The sequence below is a fragment of the Thamnophis sirtalis genome, unplaced genomic scaffold, assembly GCF_051295495.1.
Source record: "Thamnophis sirtalis isolate CommonGarterSnake01/CBP01778 unplaced genomic scaffold, rThaSir2_p1.2 scaffold_15, whole genome shotgun sequence".
Taxonomy (NCBI): Eukaryota; Metazoa; Chordata; class Lepidosauria; order Squamata; family Natricidae; genus Thamnophis; species Thamnophis sirtalis.
In genome coordinates this window covers 11534984-11540983 of record NW_028261395.1, presented here as the reverse complement: position 1 = coordinate 11540983, position 6000 = coordinate 11534984, and positions in this window count along the sequence as shown.

The window sequence follows — 6000 nt, the reverse complement described above, 5'->3', positions numbered from 1 at the left end:
GCTCCATCTGGCTGGGAGTTTCTCCCCCCTTCCCTGACTCTGACCTCCACTCCCAGCCTGGAGAGATCATCCTGCAATGCAACGAAGGGGCTGTTGTCATGTTCTACGTCACCCTCAGCTACATGGGCTTCCTGGCTGCCATCTGCTTCACGGTGGCTTTCCTGGCCAGGAATCTGCCTGGGGCCTTCAACGAAGCCAAGCTGATCACCTTCAGCATGCTGGTCTTCTGCAGCGTCTGGGTGACTTTTGTGCCCACCTACCTGAGCACCAAAGGGAAATACATGGTGGCTGTTCAGGTCTTCTCCATCCTGGCCTCCAGTGCTGGTCTGCTAGGCTGCATCTTCATCCCCAAGTGCTACATTATCCTTCTGAGGCCAGATCTGAACACAAAGGAGCATCTTACAGCCAGAACAAATGTAAAAACATGAGCTATTAAGAGTCACAAACACACCATTGTTTGCAAAAGTACTATTTTTTACCTGGCTCCTAAAGGGGATTCAACATAATTTAATCATTAAAACAGACCTATCATAAAAGTATTCTTTTACTGTGAGATTCAAAAAAACAACAACAGTTGTTTCTACAATGATCAAGAATTGTAATATCTATCAGCAATTATAAAAAATATGGAACTGGCCTGGGCAAGGACCACGAGAACTGTTTCAATCACGACTTTAAACAAAAGTTAGGATTCAAGTGATGAACTGAAGTTTGGATGGAAAGAAGGAAAATAATCCGGAGTTGTTACAGTTTTTATTCCGTCCCATCTTGGGATTTCAGCGACTTCCACAAAATAAGAGAAAAAGAGAGAAGCTTTGGAAATCCAGACCAGGCAGGAAATTAGAGACAGGTCCTTTCATATAGGAGTAAGTGGAGTAAAGAGCAAAGAAGGAAAGTGTTAAGAGGAATTCAAACAGAGGAAAGGAAACTCCAGCACAGGGAATGACTTAGAATGAAACTGACCAGGAGGAGCCTGGTTGGAAGTCCTTGTTGTATGCAATCTTCTGGTGAAGCTGAGGATTCTCCCAATGAGACAGTCTCCTGGCCTGGAAAAGCTCCATGGATTGTTTCTATCCTGGTGCTCCATACTCAGCAGCAGGGACATGCAGTCAGGGGAGGCAGGGGTGGCAGAGCCTCACCACTGTCATCATGAAAAGAAAAAAAATGTAAAAGGAAAAAGGCAAGAGCTGAGGTCAGGCTAAGCTAGTTGCTACCAGAGTCACTGTGGATGACTCTGCTTAACTGTTTAAAAAAGCCTCTATAAAAGCGTCCTCTACAGGAGGAAGCAGGAGAATGATGTGCCTCATCTAGTCTGACTTTAGGCGTTTTATGACCACTCGAGCAGAGTTAAGCAAGGGTTAAAAGCCTAAAAATTCCTGATGTTGGTGAGGCATGTCATTCTCATGCCTCCTCCTGTAGAGGGCGCTTTTTAGAGGCTTTTTTAAACAGTTAAACAGAGTCATCCACGGTGACTCTGGCAGCAACTAGCTCAGCCTTTTTCCTTTTCCATTTTTTTCTTTTCATGATGACGGGCAAGAGCGGAATTGAAATCCTCTCTGAAACAGCTGGAAAAGGTACGTGTGGGTCGGAGGGAGGGGGAGAAATTCAAACTTCATCCTCAAGTGTAGATCCCTCCCCAAGTGTAGTTTGATTGCAGGCAGAGCCACATTGCCTTTTCAAACACACACACACAGACACACACACACAGCTGGATAAAACTATATAAACTCAGCTTCACTGATTACAAGTTTGAAAAGGCAACGTGACTCTGCCTGCAATAAAAGGCTCAGATCTGAAGCAGGGGAATGAGGGGAGGGGTATGGCAGAGGAGTTGGTTTCAAGCCATTGGAAAATATATCCAATCCAACTTCTGTGTTTGTGTTTGTTTGAGAGAGAGAGAGTGAGAGAGGGAAGGGGGTATGAGAGATAGTCCAATCCAACTTCTCTGTGTGCATGTGTCTGTTTGAGAGAGGGGGGAGGGAGGGAGGAGGGAAGAAAGAGGGGGAGGGAGAAGAAAAAGAATGAAGGAAACTTTTTCACAAAGGAGAAAAACAAATGCTGTCGCTTTAAATTGGAACTGAGCATGCCTGGCTGTGGAATTCTGGGAATTGAAGTCCACAAGTCTAAAAAAAATTGAAACCCACCACTGTGTCTGTGCCTCACCAGCCATAAACCTCACGCACGTCACTGCTCAGCGGGTACTTCATTCTCAGCTTCCCAGACACTGCCTGGGATACCAGCAGCACCAGAACCAGGAGCAGGAGGTCCACAATTCATGGGGTAAACCAATCAACCCCCTTCCTGTTTCTAAAGAAAAATTAGAAGAACTCAAAGGACTCCTGTTATGTTCTGGGTGAAGATTGGAGGCGAGGCCAGAGTGAATTCTAACAGCCCTTTATTCAATACTGCCTGTGGGGTATCAACTCCCTAGTTGTCACAGCACCTATTAAAGAAAAATGATCACCTGAACAACCAATCAGGAGAGAGCATTTTCCCACTCCAACAGAGGACCAGAATGAAAACTTCAACTGACAACTATACACTATACACCTTCTGTACCACAAAAATAATAAGACCTCCCCGAAAATAAGGCCAAGTACTTCAGGGGTTAAAAGAAAATAAGACCCTGTCTTTTTTTTGGGGGGGAAACACATTACAATACCATATTTTTTCAGAGTATAAGACACTCTGAAGTGTAAGACGCACCTAGCTTTTGGGGTGGAAAACAAGGGAAAAATATCTGCCTCTGCCTCCCAGCAATTTGCCTCCTTGCAACAAACAGTACAGACAATATACACTGCATGTAGTGTTATATTTCAGTCTATACTTGTACAGATGCTGTTAAAATTGATGTGCTTTCTGGAAGTATAGTTATTTTCTGCTATTTAAAAGAATAGCGCTTTTAAAACAATAGCACTGAAGAACCTCTTCAGATCAAGCATTTATTTTAAAAAGCTTCTTCATTTTGTTAAACTGTCTAGAATAATAAAGCAGTCTTTAAAAAATAAGCCTAATGATTTGAACATTCTATAGGCATTTATAGTTGTTGACTTGCCTCCTTGCAGCAAACAGCCTGATTAGCGCAAGAAAAAAAAATCTGCCTCCCAGCAATTTGCCACACAGCAAATTTCACTTTCCATTTCTTCCGATCATCAGCTTTTCAGGCTGCAGGGATTGCTATAGCCCATTGAAGCCCCCGCAAGCCCCCATTTGCTGCCAAGAGGTAAATTGCTGGGAGGCAGAGGCCAAAGGGTTGGTGCCAGTGGGTGGGTGGGGCTACATTCAGTGTATAAGACGCACCCAAATTTTCACCCTCTTTTCGTGGGGGGAAAGGTCCATTTTATAGTCCGAAAAATACGGTATATAACAACTCTCACAAAGTGGAATATCCAGGTGCTTTCATGATTCAAAAGGAGAGAAGCTAAGCTTCAACTGAAAAGGAAAAGCTTGAATAACAAGGATATTGACCTTCTGCTGTCCTTCAACATGGTCTCTTGTCTCCAGAGACTGCTGGGGAAGGTCACCCAGAGCTATAGAGTTTGGTGCCATTCTATTTATTCTGTTCTGTTCTGTTCTGTTCTTTTCTGTTCTGTTCTGTTCTATTCTATTCTACTCTACACTACACTACACTCTACTCTACTCTACTCAGCGATGGTGGCACAGTGGCTAGAATGCAGTCCTGCAGTTTCCTTCTGCTGACTGCCAGCCGACTATGATTTGGCAGTTCGAATCTCACCAGGCTCAAGGTTGACTCAGCCTTCCGTCCTTCCGAGGTGGGTAAAATGAGGACCCAGATTGTTGTGGGCAATAGGCTGCCTCTAAGTGCTATTGCTATTCTTCTCCACTCCACTCCATCCTAGTCTACTCTAGTCTATTCTATCCTTAGGCATTAAAAACCATCTGGATGACTACAGTCACTCTCACCCCAGAATTCCAGGTTCAGGCAACAAGCCAGCTGATGAATTCATGTTTTTCAATCAATTCCTATTGCAACCAATGAGCAATCAACTGGGTACAAATATGAAAAAAAAAAAAAACTCAATGGAAAATGTCCCAAAGGTGCTTTTTCAAGAGGCAAATGGACTTCCTTGTTTTCCTTTAAACATGATTAGGTGTCTTAATTTTAAAAACAGCAACTAGCACCATTTTTAACCACAAAATCGGACCCTGAATCTTCTCCTGGCATATGTTTTGTATTTGGGTTGCCATCTCGTGGCCATTTTGAGTAGGACAGACTGACAGCAGTCATCTCAAAATGTAATATAAATAAGAATAAGTAATAAAAATAATTGCTTCAAAAAAAAATCCATGGGAAATTGAGGGACCAATAACAGCCTGCCACCTCGTGGCCATTTTGAATATTGCAGGCAGAAGCCAGTGATGGAAAAGTTTAATGTACCGGAGTATAAGACACACCTTTTTTCCTCAAAAAAGAGGCTGAAAATCTGGGTGCATCTTATACACTGAATATAGCATGTTTTGCTTCCCCAAACCTTGCCCCCTTCACCAAAATGGCTGTGCAGAGCCTGTAGGAGCATCCAGAGAGCTGACTGGTTTTTGCTCAATTTTGCCCCCTCCCAGCCACCAGGAGTACTCTATTAGTTTCCTAAAGGCTATGCATGCCCTTTTTTGAGGAAAAAAATGGATCATTTTTGCTCTTGGGGGGGGGGCATCCCCCAGCAGCACCCTACAAGCCTCCTAAAGGCTATTCATGCCCCCTTTTTACGAAAAATAGGCCTTTTTGGGAGGCCTGCAGAGTGCAAAAACTTTTTATTAAATTTGCCTCTTCAAAACCTTTAGTGCTTCTTATACTCCAAAAAATATGGTACATAAAAGTCATCAGTGGACAGATCATGGGATTGGGCTGTGAACCCCACCTCTACATTTGGCTAGAGGTGAAAATGGGGCCCTTCAAATTAAATGAAAACCATTGCTTTAAAAGTCTCTGGGAAATTCATCATCTTTTAACAATCACATTGTCAGCATTCCAAATATCATGCAGAATTAAATCAGAGTCCAAGGCAACAGTATCCTTAAAGTTCCAATTTAATAAGTCAAACATGTTGGCGCATCTGTGGAAAATCCCAATTCTGAAAACTTCCTGGGATTTCACCCAGTTGAAAGTTCATGATCTTAACCCATAAATCCATCACATGGTCCAATCTTCTTCAGCCACGCTGGCATTTCCACCCATCTAGTTCCGGTCAGATGTAGAGGTGCAGAGACAAAGGATGACCTTGGGCTTCTAGAAAAGAATGACAACAACACATTCCACAATTCTACTCCTTTCTATTCCCTCCTCCCAACTACTACACTAATGAAACAGCACAGTGAAATAATAGAGAGTGTGGCAGGCCAAAAATCCTAAAAGGAATATAACTGCAGGCCTGACAACCATGATCCCTTGCAGGGTGGAGTCTGGGCAACTGAATGGAGCTGAGTGTTTACTGGCCGGATGCCCTTCATGTTGCCAATGTGGAGTTTTGTTCAGCAGATATATTCTCATTGTGGCCAGAGAGGGAAATATCTGCCTCTACCTAGGATCTCAGCCTCTTGATTATGAGGGGAGAGCTTCACCCCACCACTTTTAAAAGTGTATGGGAAATTGCATAGCAAGAGAGTGTGCCCTCTCGTCTCCATTTTGAGTATGGCAGGTGGGGGTCGCCGATCGCAAGAGTTTAAGAGTAAATGAAAGCAATGGGGTTACAGAAGGGGGGAAACTGGACATGGAGTTGGGCTCTGGATCGTCTGTCTCATTAAGACAAAATGGGGTGCAAAAGCCCATCAACGTAAATGACATTCTTTGCTTTAAAAGCCTTATGGAAAATTGCATCGCAATAGCCTGCCACCTTCTGGCCATTTTGAATATGGCAGCTGATGATAAAAACAAAACCAGTTATTATAAGAAAAACAACTGTACGTATAGCATTGCTAATTATGAGAAATAAGTAAATGAATTGCCAGCATGTGTTATGGATTAATTCTTTAGCATAGCTAAGG